Here is a 15,575-nt window from a genome sequence, read left to right on the forward strand (position 1 = left end):
TGTATACATATGACCAAGTCGCACCAAAATAAAATATTAAAAAAATAATTATCATAAAATAAAATGATGAAATTACCCCTGAAACTTTATAGGGGTATTTTATGTAATTTCTATCATTCAAATTATTTGTCTTACATAATTTCTATTATGTACATGAATAAAATATAAAACAAATAATTTGAATAATAGAAATTATGTAAAATACCCCTATAAAGTTTTAGGGGTAATTTCATCATTTTATTTAATGACTATTGTTTTTTTAATATTTTATTTTGGTGCGACTTGGTCATATGTACACACACCTTAAATTTTAGATAAATTTGATTAGTAAAAGAATTATAAAAATTCAAATACTATTGAAAATTGTGACCATATGATAAACTTTGAACAATGATAGCCGTAGGTGAAGTACTGTACAACTTCACCTATAGGCGTTTCGCAGTGTCTTCCTATATATATATATATATATATATATATATATATATATATATATATATATATATATATATATATATATATAGGAAGACACTGCGAAACGCTTATAAGCGAAAATGAACATTAATTTTTCCTACCCTCATCACTGTCTAAAGTTCATCGTACGATCACAAATTATCCAATAGTATTTTATTTTTCATTTTGTTTCTTCAAATCAAAATGACTTAAAATTTAAAACATGTGTTCATAAAAAATAGACAAATCTAAAAAAAATATCAAAAAATATTTTACATGAAATAAATTGACTAAAATACCCCTGAAATATTTTAGGGGTTTTTTGGTCAATTTTTTTAACGAATTATTTTTTTTATATTTTTATTAGGTGAGCTTCACTAAGATGTACCCATGTTTAAATTTCAAGTCATTTCTATTTGTGGAAAAAAAATGAAAAATGAAACACTATCTGACAATCGTGACCGTGCGATGAACTTTAGACGGTGATGAGGGTAGACAAAATCACTGTTCATTTTCGCATATAGGCATTGTGAAGACTTTTATATATATATATATATATATATATATATATATATATATATATATATATATATATATATATATATATATATATATATATATATATATATATATATATATATATATATATATATATATATATATATATATATAACATGTTGTTGTAAGCCCACGAACCTACAACTACATATAGGCCTAACAATCTGGGCCGATCTGATAGACACAGCCTCATTTCGTATTTTAATTTTAATTTTTTTCTACAAATCCAAATCATGTGAAGTTTTAAGCATCTATTCTTTTCATCAACGAGCACCTAATAATAATATTAAAAATACTAATTTGTAAAATATAAATTGACTAAAATACCCCTAAAATATTTCAAAGATATTTTTGTCAATTTATTTTTCATGAAATAGTTTTTTGATATTTTTATTGGAGTCTAATATTTTTAAAAAACACAATCCCAAAATTTCAAGTGATTTGGATTTATATAAAAAATTTAAAATTCAAATACGAAATGCAATCGTAATCATTGGATCATCCTAGATTCAATCTAGGTCGTTGGGCCTATATGTAGCTGTAGTCATAATATAATTATCGTAATTACTAATATCTCTCAATTTAATATTTAAATGATACACCCATTTTCCTTTCTTTTGGATGTTGAAAATCAAAAGTCATAAAGTTATACTATAACTTTTGATTTCCAATATCTGAAGTCATAATGTTACCTTATGATTACGGATTCCTAATATCTGAAGTCACAAGGTCATTTTATTAGGACATTGCATGACCTTATGACTACCTTATGACTTTGGACATTGGAAATACGTAGTTAAGGTAATTTTATGATTTCGGATTTTTAACATCCACAGTTAGGGAAAAATAAATATAGAAAATGAGGCCAACAAAAGGGACATGCACATAATATTTAAAAATGAAACAGATTTTAGTAATTACTGTAATATTAGATGATATAGGTTAATTTTCCCTTATTTGAATCTCAATTTGAATGGAGAAACCGAGAGGATTAATTTGAATGAAGTCTTAAAATCAAAAGAGAGCTTGAAGTTTTAGGAGTCCGAGAGGGTGGAAAGTAGGGAGAGAGATTATTTATATATACATTTCTAGTCTTTCAAATTCCTTCTATTATTAAATTATTGGTGATCAAATTCTTTTTCAAAGTATACCTCCATATCTCTTATTTTTAAAAGCATAAAAATATATCTAAAATATAAAGTACTTTAAATAAACATAAAAAAAGTAGTACAAAAAGTATAAACTCAAAGTATAGTCTCCATATCCCTTAGTTTTAGGTTTCATTTCTTGATAAATCCAATGTTTCAAAAGATATCTTCTAATCCCCCTGGTCTCTCTTTTTACTTATATATTCTAAACTTCTCTCTTTCTCTATCATCGTTCATCTCTCACTCTCTCTCTTCTCCCGTGTTTTTTCAAATACATCTCTCTCTCCTCCCTGTAACCTCTCACCTTCATGAAACCCTTTTCTCTCTCTAGAAGTTTGGGATGATGGCTTTTAAAAAAGACATGTCTTTTTAGATTTGTTTGGCCAAAAAAAACTGGTTTAAATTAGCTCAAGGGGTTAAAATAAATAAAATCTACAATTTTTATGTCTCAAAATAGTTTTTAAAATCTTGTGTCTATTGTAAAATGAAACTTAAAAGTAGAAGTTATAGAGATATTTTCCCTTTTATAAATATTTAAAAGCATTAAAATATATTTAAAATATAAAGTATTTTAAATAAACCTAAAAAGTAGTACGAAAGGGATTGTCATTTTTGGAAAGGACGTGTAGTTTTTGTCAGTATTTACGGTATCATTGTAAGAAAATTGAGAGTATTTAAGGTATCATTTTAAGAAAATTGAGAGTTGATCGTGACTATTTTTTTTAAATCAAGCAAAGACTTTAAACTGTATAATAAAGTTAATAATTTATCAATCATAAAAAAACAATAAAAATTCTGAAGCTAAAATGAAAACGCTTGAAAACCAATTTTAAATTTCCAAAATTATTATAGATAAAATAGTCAACTATTTAAAAGGAAAACAAATGAACAACTATTGAAAATATTAAGGAATTTACAATACGTTTTTTAGCATAAATTCCTATAATTAAAATTATATAATTCTTGAAAATTTCAAGACAAGGAATAAATCTAATTTCTTTTTCTTTCTTTTTTTACTGAAAATAACACAAAAATTTCATATATTTAAAATTTGGAAATAAAATTTAAATTAGTCGAAAGCAAGTGGTCCATATATTAAATACTGAAATATTTTTGTAGCCGGTTAATTATTTTGAAGAAATTGTGTTTTTAAGAAAAATAAAAAGACTGTAACACAAATTTAAGAAGCATGAATGCAATTTAGATTTTTGGAAAATTAAAATTTGTAATGAAATAAATTTGTGGGGCCCTGCATAACTCATCCAACAGAGGGACTTGAGACATTGGGCGTATATTTTGATAACTTACTAAGTGCTATTGATATTAGATGAGATTCCATAACAAATAATTCAGAAAAGCATTGCAAAGAGATGGGGATTACATGGTTTGTCTTAACAATTGCAAGAGGTGGAAACATACATATACTCAATCGAGTCATTGAAGCAATAAATTAGCACCTTAAAATTCTCCTTGCTCTATGATCTTCAAAAAAAAATCTTCTTTTTTAGAAAACAAAATATACAATGATGCATGCAGCATAAATAGTATCAGAAATGTAGTTTCAATACTGAAAATCTTTGTGATAGCCTTACTATATCAGAAATGTAGTTTCAATACTGAAAATCTTTGTGATAGCCTTACTGTATATTTTCATTTGGAAAAAGTTTATATAAGGTTGCAACCTTACCTCTACAACTACAGATGCACCTAAAAAATCCAATGGAAAAGTTTGTTTTAATGTTGAAAAACCCTTTGATTGATCATCTGGACATGGATATGTATGATAATGAAAAATAAAAAGATTTTATGTTTTAAAACTGGTGCATTTTACATCATGTTATCGACACCGTCCATTTTCAAGATTTTCATATGTTTATAGATCTACTTGATTTTAACCATTTTTTAAATTTAAAATTTTATAATTAGATATAAAAATAGATTTTGAGATAATCCTAAGAACATTTTTTATCAAAATTATATACCATGATATAATTTGAAGGTGCACCATACCTCTACACCTATAGATGCATCTGTATGCAAACTACACCCTTTTCATTTTTATTTACAAAGTTTAACGCTTCAAAAATAGTGTAAATTGGCAGATCTATGAAAATCTTGAAAATTGACAGTCCAAAAATGTGTTATAAAATACCCTATTTTCAAAAGTTGAAATCCATTTTTTTCTCATGTCTATGTATATTGATGTCGAGATGATCAATTTGAGGATATTTGAGCATCAAAACAACATCTTCCAGTGAAGTTTTTAATGTAAGCTCTAATTTGATTGTTTTTTCTCATGTCTATGTATATTGATGTCAAGATGATCAATTTGAGGATATTTGAGCATCAAAACAACATCTTCCAGTGAAGTTTTTAATGTAAGCTCTAATTTGATTGTTTAGAGCCTCGGCACTATGTAAACTTTTCCCTTCATTTAATTAAAACAAAACCAAGGCAAATTATGAAAGAAAAAGAAAGAGAGAAAAAATTGGTCACACGTTATTAGTTTTCTAACTCAATCGATGGCCTAAAATTTATAACTCAATTCTAAATAAGTGGGCACCTCCTCAATTCTATAAGTTTGCTCACTCTATGTGGGTGTTCTTCCCTCTCTACAATTTGACTATTCCTTTGAAATAGATTACGACAAAGGAAGATTTCTTTATAAAAAAAATTAGGAGCTTACATATTTAAGCAAGATAAATCTTCAATTATCTCTCTTTTTTATTTTCTTTCCATCTAATTCTCTCACATACTCATCTCTCATTCTCCCCTTAATATGGATACCTAGTTTTTTCTTTGATTTTCTCTCCATCATTCTCTCACAATTTCCTCTCCATGTACTCTCTCTTTATTCTCTCTCTTAAGGGATTACGCACCGTGGGCTTGTTTTATTTAGAAGTAATATGCCCTATATACATTTTAGAGATAGGGTCTTTTTTTATTCTTGCGACACATATGTCTCTCTTAACTCTGGCTTAATAATGTAATAATAAAATAATAATATCTATAACCTCTATTTCAAATATTAAAATTTTAAAAACCATTTTTTGTCTGTCAAGATCGAATAGAGGCTTTCGAACTTTTGGACTGTCAAATCTGTTAGACTCAAAACTTAAATTTTTTTTTTGAAAATGTTCATCCAATTTTTTTAAAGTCCATTTCGAGATATAACGATAGAAAAGGAAAATCCTCTCAAGTAGCTCCTTTGTCTGGAGCAACAGGTGTAGAGTATACTCTTCACGAGGGCACCCAATACATTTCGAGTTTAAAAATTTAAAGAACTTAAGTGGTACAATATTAGTACTCGTCCGGTTGTGAAAGGGGTGCCGTTTGTATAGGGTTGAGGCTCTAAACAATCAAAATAAGGTGTATCTCTAGATAGTCGTAATAGATGATTTTTCAGTAGCAAGCATAATTGTGATAGCCTAAATATTTATTTTTTATTTCTAATTATAATATTTGAATCTTCAAAAACAGTATAGATAGAGCAAACCTATAAGCACTTAAAAATATTGAAAATTGATGGCCCAAATAATACATTACAAGACGGACGATTTTCAATATTTGAAATCCTTTTTTTTTTTTTTGTATGCACATCTTGAGGTTGAGATGATCAATTTGAGGTTTTTTCGACATCGAAACACCCTCTTCTAGTGAATTTTTGAGGTGTGCCTTGATTAGATTGTTTAGGGCCTCAACCTCATAAGAAGTTTCTCCATTTTAACTAGGAAAAAGTTGAAATAAAGCCTAGTCCTTATAGAGAAAAGCAAAGCATCACTTCAAAACTTACCAGTAAATTGTAGTTCCAACGTTAGAAAACCTTCAAATAGATCATCTTGACCTTGAGCATTATGGTTGTGAAATAAAATTAAGACTTTAAGCTCTAAAAATAATATATATTATAATACATGATCTAGACCATCTATTTTCAAGTGTTCGTGCAAATTTGTACCATTTTTTGAGCTATAAATTCATAATCAGTAGTGGATATTGATTTTAGAGACATCGTAACGATTTCCTATGCCAAAATCATTTTCTGGACAAGGTTTTGAGGTGAGGCTTTACTTTTTTTTCATAAGGCCTAGGCCTTATAGAAACTGTTTTAAATGTCCTTTATTAAATTTTAGTTATGTTATATTCAATTTTCTTTGTATGAGGGGTTTGAGCTCTTTTGCTCTTTGGCATCAAACAAAAGTGCCAAGTACAATTCTAGCTACTCAATTTCACATCTACCAGTAAGATTGGTTCTGATCTTATTGTATTAAAGATAAATGGTTTTATAATATATGATTTTTTTTAGTTTTAATATAATTAAATAATAAGAAATATATCACGCTTTTATACGCATTTCAAAATTATTATATTTGACTAATATATTTTATTTTTGAAAGTTATTCACTCTAATGTTACTATGAAACTTTAATTGTTATTAAATTGCCCATTTCATTTCCAATATAGCTGTTGCCATTGTATAATGATTAAGCCCCATTCTTGTTTATGGATTATTGTAGAGATTATGCTGTACATATGTTTAAATGGCATCGTAAAATTGACCCAAACGAGGATTTGGGTCCTACCCATTATTTCCATTGTTTACATGTAAAGAAAAAAAAAGAGGATTTCTAATCTTGGACAAACAAAGTGAAAATAAAAATATAGACAATTTTTATTTGATATTGGTTTGGTACTCATACCGAACCAACCTTGATTCATTTTCCTTTCTTTTACCCAAAAGTTGGTTTGACACTTCAAATGTCGAATCAACTTTGGTCATTTTTCTTTTTTTTTTTTATCCGAAATAATTTCACTCCTGCAGCACTCCAAGTGACGAATCAACCTCGATGTATTTTTCTTTGTTTTCACCTTGTTTGACCATTGTGCACATTTTTGTCCTAGATTACTTAAAAATTTAGGTCAATTACCGAAACCCTATATTGAAGTTGCAACACATAGGAACCTCATTAGTTTTTCTATTACACCCAATGTTTGTTAGTGTTTCTCTTTGCATCAACCCCTATGGGTAAATTTTTGGGATATTTTCGATGAAATTGTCCCTTACAATCAAATTTGAGAAAAGTAGTTAAAAACCTTTTTATAGGTTTTGATTAAAGCCTTTTTTCTTTTTTCTTTTTTGATCTTTTTTTTTTTTTTTTTTTTTTTTTCAGGTTAATTCGACAGTCCAAAATGCTAAATCAACTTCATTTTTACAAAAGAAAAAGAAAACTAAAATTATTTTAAATATGTTTTCACACGTTTGCCTATGAGGGGCATTTTTATCCAAAATGGCAAAAACAAATTCACCTAGGGTTGATGCAATGGAAAACAGTAACAAGCTATTGGGGTGTAACAACAAAATAAATGGGATACTATGTTGTATTTTGCTATGGAAAGTACTTAGTGTTATCAAAATAATGTATCTTTTGTACTGTTAAGTATTTTGGAAAGTGTTCTTTGTGTTATTTATCTCATATTCAAGAATGAAATGAAGGAAGTCATGCTTAAATATAGGAATAACTTTTTGCACTTGTTTTCTATAATCCAAAAGGGGAGAAGTCTTACGCTGAGCACACAAGGTGTGAGTCTACTAAGCATGTGAACGGGCACATGCATGCAAGGTGATCGATACTTGGTATCAAAAAATTGATGTGATAGTATCAAAAAAAATGAGAAAAGGATGATGCATTAGTTTTAACCAATGGTTTAAAAACCGGATCGGTGACCCGGATCGGGCTTTTCAAAAACCGATCCGGATCGGTGAATCGGCGATCCGGATCGGCGAATCGGCGATCCGGATCGGAATCGGGTGAATCGGTCAGAATAAAGCTTCAAAAAAATCCGAAAAAATTATTAAAATTCATTATAAATATTGGTTTTTAGGAATTCAATAAAAAATGAGGGTACTCCATTAAGAATTTTCATGTTTTTGAATGAATATGCGAATATTGATATGTTCTTTCCCTGCATGAACCGCCATTCAGCATTTAATTTACAGTATTTCGTGCTCATCCCTACACTGTTGCTGTTGGGACTCGATATGTGAATAATATGGCTGGGATAGGGTGGCCTCAGAATCATCATCTCTCTCGTTTTCTCTTTGAATAATATGGATTAAAAAAACAAAAAAAACAAATTTTCAAAAAAATCTATCATGGATTAAAAAAAAAATCACAAATTTTCAAAAAATTCTATCATGGATTACAAAAAAAAATTCGATCATGGATTAAACAAAAAAAATCACAAATTTTCAAAAAATTCAATCATGGATTACATAAAATTCGATCATGGATTACATAAAATTCGATCATGGATTACAAAAAAAAACAAACAAAAAAAACAAAAAATTCAATCGTGGATTACAAAAAAAGAAAAAAATAGTTCGATCATGGATTACAAAAAATTCAATCATGGATTACAAAAAACTCTATCATGGGTTACAAAAAAAGCAAAAAACAAAAAATTCAATCATGGATTAAAAAAAAACAAACAAACATTTCAATCATGGATTACAAAAAAAAAACAAATATTTCGATCATATATTACAAAACATTCGATCATGGATTACAAAAAATTCTATCATGGGTTACGAAAAAAAAAAAAAAAACAAAAAAATCGATCATGGATTACAAGAAAAGAAAACAAACATTTCGATCATGGATTACAAAAAATTCTATTATGGGTTACAAAAAACCAAAAAATTCGATCATGGATTACAAAAAAAATCTATCATGGATTACCAAAAAAAAAAAAAAAAAAAAAAAAAAAAAAAAAAAAAAAAAAAAAAAAAAAAAAAAAAAACCGTACGGAATCGCCGATTCACTGTTCGGACTCGCCGATTCCGTACAGTGAATCGGCGGTTCACTGTACAGAATCGTCCGGTTCTCTCTAGAACCGGACGATATCCGATTTTCGGGCGATCCGGTTCCTTTTTCACTATTTCCGAGTCGAACCGGGCGAGTCCGGTTCGACTCGGCGTTTTTTAAAACGCTGGTTTTAACCCAATATCGCAATATCGAATAAATACTCAATAAATTTGGGCATGGTGATTAAGGCAGCATTCACACAAATAGATCATCACATAGGATCATGAAAAATGATGGGAGATGTATTTCTATAATTGAGTACGCATGAGTAATTGGTTGTTTAATGAAGCAACGAGTTATGCAAGGCCGAATGTTGCATATGCAGTGGATAATCTTAGTAAATCTACTAGTTATCCAAATAAAAAGTATTGGGATGCAATCTCTCGAGTTTGATATATCTCAAAAGAATTATCAATTTGGCATATATTATATTGATTATCCCATGGTGTTAGAAAAATATAGTGATATGAACTGGAGTATGTAATTCAAAGATTCATTAACCACATGTGGGTAGTCACCTCGGGAGGTGGAGCCATACCATAGGGCTCAATTCACCTCGGGAGGTGGAGCCGTAGGGCTCAAAGAAACAAACATGTATATCTCAATCCATTATTGCATTAGATTATGCTCGTCAAGAAACAAGATGATTGAGAAACTTGCTTTATGGTATTGCTTGCATCTTAGCTCAAACTGATATCGGTGACCACATTTAATTACGATAACCGTGCCACAATATTTTGAGCAAATAATGGTATTTCTAATAGCAAATCTAGACGTATTGTGTGCACACATGGCTCGACCTAAATGTTGATAAAGAATGGAATAGTAAGTCTAGAATTTGTGAGATCGAAGTAGAATTTGGTCAATCCTACGAGTACTTGCAAGGAAAGACATAGTAATATATCAGGCAGAATGGGGCTAGAGTCCATAAATTAACCATCAATGGTGTGAATTCAATTTAGTAGTTTATTGCTTCAAGAGCAAGATTTAAGAAAAATAGATCAGTGTCCTAGATTGCTCATCTGAAACTGGTCCAGGTAAGTGGATTAATTTGCCAATTAAAAAAAAACAGAGAATAAAAAATTTGAAAAATATTAAAAAAAAATAAGAGTTGAACTATTCTGGCTAATTCTCAAATATAATTGACCGGTTTTATTAGTTTCGTCTTAGGACCAGCCAAAACTGGGCAATTCATAACAAAAACTGGCTAGTTCCCGATATTTGGAGGGAACTGATCTAGATCGAGCAATTCCTTATCTAGATCTCCAATTTTTTAAACCCTGATCAAAAAAGGTCTAGATTCAATGCGGTAATAACAAGGCTTTCATGTGGTCAATTTGATCACTAGATATAATTAAATAATTTATAAGCACCCATTCTAGAAAAATCCATGCCGTGCATAAGTCTAGTGAAGACTAGTATGAGAGCAAGTTAAGCATTGCTCTTAATGATATATATAATTGGTATCAGTTGGGGTATTTTATATGGGCACCCTTTAATGACTCACCTATATGAGTGCGGAAGTGAGACTGCTTCCAATGAGATTGAACTCATCTCAGGACTATCGGGATATAAGTTTACAAGCTGGCCACCAAAGTTCTTATGTTATTTGTGGGTTGTGCTACTAGTATGTTGGATAAGATCCTTAGTTCCAAGCAATATTCTACCATGGAGTTTGATGCACTATACTGTACATACACTGACTTGAGGTTCAAATTAATAGATACCTTCATGGTAATGCGAGTGACATATGTTGCTTATTATTTTAATATCATTTTGAAATAGCGGAGGAAAAGATTGTATTTTTTATAAAAAAATTCGCCTGAAGAACTTAGACATGCACCGATTCATATCATCATGAAAAATATATATTTTGTGATAACAAATTCTTCCTGCCTATAATCAGAGAAACTAGAACCTTTTTTTTTTTTAATGTATATATCTCTTAGTTTATCCCCTTTCACCCCTCTTTCCAAGGTCCTAGGTGCATAAACTTTTTTTATCCAGGTCTCTTTCATCTCGCACAGATATTTGTCCTTTTTCTATACTCCACTTATATGCAAAACCAATGGTTTAAAAACCGGATCGGTGACCCGGATCGGGCTTTTCAAAAACAGATCTGGATCTGCGAATCGGCGATCCGGATCGGCGAATCGACGATCCGGATCGGAATCGGGTGAATCGGTCAGAATAAAGCTTCAAAAAAAATCCGAAAAAATTATTAAAATTCATTATAAATATTGGTTTTTAGGAATTCAATAAAAAATGAGGGTACTCCATTAAGAATTTTCATGTTTTTGAATGAATATGCGAATATTGATATGTTCTTTCCCTGCATGAACCGCCATTCAGCATTTAATTTACAGTATTTCGTGCTCATCCCTACACTGTTGCTGTTGGGACTCGATATGTGAATAATATGGCTGGGATAGGGTGGCCTCAGAATCATCATCTCTCTCGTTTTCTCTTTGAATAATATGGATTAAAAAAAAAAAAAAACAAATTTTCAAAAAAATCGATCATGGATTAAAAAAAAAATCACAAATTTTCAAAAAATTCTATCATGGATTACAAAAAAAAATTTGATCATGGATTAAACAAAAAAAATCACAAATTTTCAAAAAATTCAATCATGGATTACATAAAATTCGATCATGGATTACATAAAATTCGATCATGGATTACATAAACTTCGATCATGGATTACATAAAATTCGATCATGGATTACAAAAAAAAACAAACAAAAAAAACAAAAAATTCCATCGTGGATTACAAAAAAAGAAAAAAATAGTTCGATCATGGATTACAAAAAATTCAATCATGGATTACAAAAAACTCTATCATGGGTTACAAAAAAAGCAAAAAACAAAAAATTCAATCATGGATTAAAAAAAAACAAACAAACATTTCGATCATGGATTACAAAAAAAAAACAAACATTTCGATCATATATTACAAAACATTCGATCATGGATTACAAAAAATTCTATCATGGGTTACAAAAAAAAAAAAAAAAAAAAATCGATCATGGATTACAAGAAAAGAAAACAAACATTTCGATCATGGATTACAAAAAATTCTATTATGGGTTACAAAAAACCAAAAAATTCGATCATGGACTACAAAAAAATCTATCATGGATTACCCAAAAAAAAAAAAAAAAAAAAAAAAAAAAAAAAAAAAAAAAAAAAAATTCCGTACGGAATCGCCGATGCACTGTTCGGACTCGCCGATTCCGTACAGTGAATCGGCTATTCACTGTACAGAATCGTCCGGTTCTCTCTAGAACCGGACGATTTCCGATTTTTGGGCGATCCGGTTCCTATTTCACTATTTCCGAGTCGAACCGGACTCGTCCGAGTAGAACCGGGCGAGTCCGGTTCGACTCGGCGTTTTTTAAAACGCTGTACAAAACCAATAGTATTTTGAAATGTTTACTAACCAACTTCATGGAGCTTACTTTTTCTTTTTTATCTGATTCTTTTTTACTTATTTGTCGAAATTTTGAATCAAATGACCTCTTTTCAGTACCTATCTTATTTTTCCGTTATGCCAGTGGTTTCCATGGCCTGTGGATTGTGAAAGGGCAGATTCCATAATGTAATGGACCTAAAATTAAGCCAAAAGTTAGGGTAACGACAAAAGGTCATGACATTTAGTTAAAGAAAAGCCCGACATTTGTAGGCGTGCATTTTTTTTATTTTTAATATTAAATATTCAAAGTACGTTCCCTTTCTATTTAATTTTATACCCATTTTACTAAAAAGGTACCACCCTTTCTATTTAATTTTATACCCATTTTACTAAAAAGGTTCCACCCTTTCTATTTAATTTTATACCCATTTTACTCAAAAGGTCCTACCCTTTCTATTTAATTTTATACCCATTTTACTCAAAAGGTCCCTAACAATGACCACAGCCGAAAGAATCCTTAAAAAGCTCAAATCAAAATTCAAGGATACTGGAATTTAACCATTTCTAACTAAATTTTTCAGTGAAAAATCGAGGAAAAATGAGGACAATTTATTTTATTTTAGTTTTCTCAATATTTTGGGAACAGTGGAGAAAGTTTATATAAGGCTGACGCTTTAAAAATGTATGATTAAGGTGGACCTCTAAAATCCTGTGAAAAAGGTTGTTATGATGTTGGCAAAACATCTACTTGATCATCTCAGCATCAAGAGGTATAGATATGGAGAAAAAAAGAGATTTCAAATTAAAAAAATAATATCTTGCAACAGGTATTATCTAGGCGATCTATTTTCAATATTTGTATACATTTATAAATTTGTTTGATTTAAACTATTTTTAGAGTTTAAAATTTTATAAATAAAAATAAAAATACATTATTATCGAACCATCCTAAAATAAAAGTCCAAACTATATTAATTTCTCGCAATAGAGGAGGATAAAAATACTAATAAGTTAGATGACTGAAAATTATTAAGGGTATTTTTGTCATTTGTCTTTACCATATTCAGGAGCAAAAAAGTTTATCTAGGCCAACCTGTACCCATCCACAAAAAATCCATCCCTCGACCTTGGCACCTTTAATCTCTCTCTCTAGGATGCTCTCTTTTTCTCTCTCTAACATGCTCTCTCTCTAATATGCGCTCTCTCTCTAACATGATCTCTCTTTTTCTCTCTCTAACATGCTCTCTCTCTCTAATAAGCGCTCTCTCTTTCTAACATGCTCTCTCTCTCTAACATGCTCTCTTTCTCTCTCTAACATGCTTTCTCTCTCTACATGACCCAAAACCCACAAGTCCCCTGTTGCAGTAAAGGACAGGCACTGAAACTAGATGGATTACAGCAGGTTCCCCTGCCATGACATTCAATAATGCCATCAAAGCCCTCATCAGACTTATATAAAGACCCCCTCTCCTTTACTCCCACATTATTCACTGACCAGCAATGGCTCTCTTCTTTTTCTCACTACTATCACTTTTCTTCTCTTCTCTGTTTTGTACCAGTCATGGTATCTCCACAGTCACCCTCAAGCTCTTCCACAACCAAGTGCAGAGCCGCTCATGGGACGACACTCTGTTCGAAATGGCCGAGCTCGATGCCTCCAGAGTGGCCAATCTCTTGGGCCTCAAGGCCAACAAGACGGTGGTGCCAATCGGGTCAGGCCGACAGGCGATAAACACACCCAGCTACGTCGCACGCGTGGGCGTCGGCACCCCGCCTCAAGTCATGACCATGCTGTTGGACACCAGCAACGACGTCCCATGGGTCCCCTGCACGGCCTGCCCCGGTTGCGCCGCCACTGTCTTTCAGCCCACTCTGTCCACCACCTACAAACCATCCGAGTGCGGCTCGCCAAAATGCTCCCTACTTCACAGCCAAACATGCACAACGAGTGGCTCTTGCTCGTTTAACATGACCTATTCTGACTCGTCGTTCGAAGCTGCTCTCAGCCAAGACTCGTTGTCACTAGCAAATGACTCGGTGCCGGGTTACTCGTTTGGGTGCTTGACTAAAGTTTCAGGTCAGTCGCTCCCACCACAGGGCTTATTGGGCCTGGGCCGGGGCTCCATGGGCCTTATGTCCCAGTCAGGGCCTCTATACAAAGGTGTGTTTTCTTACTGCCTTCCTAACTTTAGAGCCCCTGGTTTTACCGGGTCATTAAAACTCGGTCCAGTGGGCCAACCGATTCGCATAAAGTACACGCCTTTGCTCACAAACCCACGCCGGTCCTCTCTCTATTACGTCAAGCTCGGGGCGATTCTTGTCGGGCGAACAAAACTCCCCATTCCGGACTCTGCATTCGCATTCGACCCGGCCACCGGCTCCGGCACGGTGTTTGACTCGGGAACGATGGTGACCCGACTCGTGGCCCCGGCCTACGAGGCCTTGAAGGCCGAGTTCAGGAAGAGGATTAATAAAACGGTGACAACGCTGGGAGGGTTCGACACCTGTTATAACGAGGCAATCGTTGTTCCCCACATAACCTTCCAATTTGAAGGGATGAATATGACGCTAGCGGATGATAACGTCGTTATAAAGAGCAGTGCGGGGACCATAACGTGCCTGGCCATGGCGGAAGCGCCTGCAAATGTGAATGCGGTGGTGAACGTGATTGCCAATTTTCAGCAGCAAAATCACAGGGTTGTGTATGATGTGGCCAATGGGAGGTTGGGCGTGTCTCGTGAGTTTTGCTCTTAACGATTCTCTCTCTTCATGATTTTGTTTTTTCTCTCTCGTGGGTTGTGTATTGATCGTTGGTTTTCTGTTCTCTTTCTCGCACTTGATGTGTATGGTCATTGGGGTAACGCGTGAGTTGTGCACTGTAGCTTCAGACAAGACCCTCGCTCATTTACTTGTTGTGTATCATTCTCTATCTTCTCTTCCCTTCCCTTCTCTCTCTCATCCCGTGAGGGCGTACCAAAAAGGGCCATCCCATCCCGTGAGGGCGTACCAAAAAGGTTAGGTTCTAGACAAGATGGCTTGCTATTCATCTATTCGGATTGTCGCTTAGGATGTATTACAAAATTTGATAATTCAGTTTATTACAAAATTTCAAATCTTGTATCTCAGGGTTTATAACAAAAT

The 15,575-nt window shown here is 32.2% G+C and overlaps 1 non-coding gene across 1 annotated transcript; it reads left to right on the forward strand.

Moving 5' to 3' along the window:
• The first annotated feature begins 13,935 nt into the window (after positions 1 to 13,935).
• LOC18444592 (aspartyl protease AED3) lies at positions 13,936 to 15,356 on the forward strand. Its single transcript, XR_016051602.1, has one exon. It is a non-coding gene; the product is annotated as an aspartyl protease AED3 (transcript).
• Positions 15,357 to 15,575: the final 219 nt, after the last annotated feature.

This window comes from Amborella trichopoda, chromosome 1 (genome assembly GCF_054954075.1).
Source record: "Amborella trichopoda isolate Santa Cruz 75 chromosome 1, AtrichopodaSantaCruz75HAP2 v2.0, whole genome shotgun sequence".
NCBI lineage: Eukaryota > Viridiplantae > Streptophyta > Magnoliopsida > Amborellales > Amborellaceae > Amborella > Amborella trichopoda.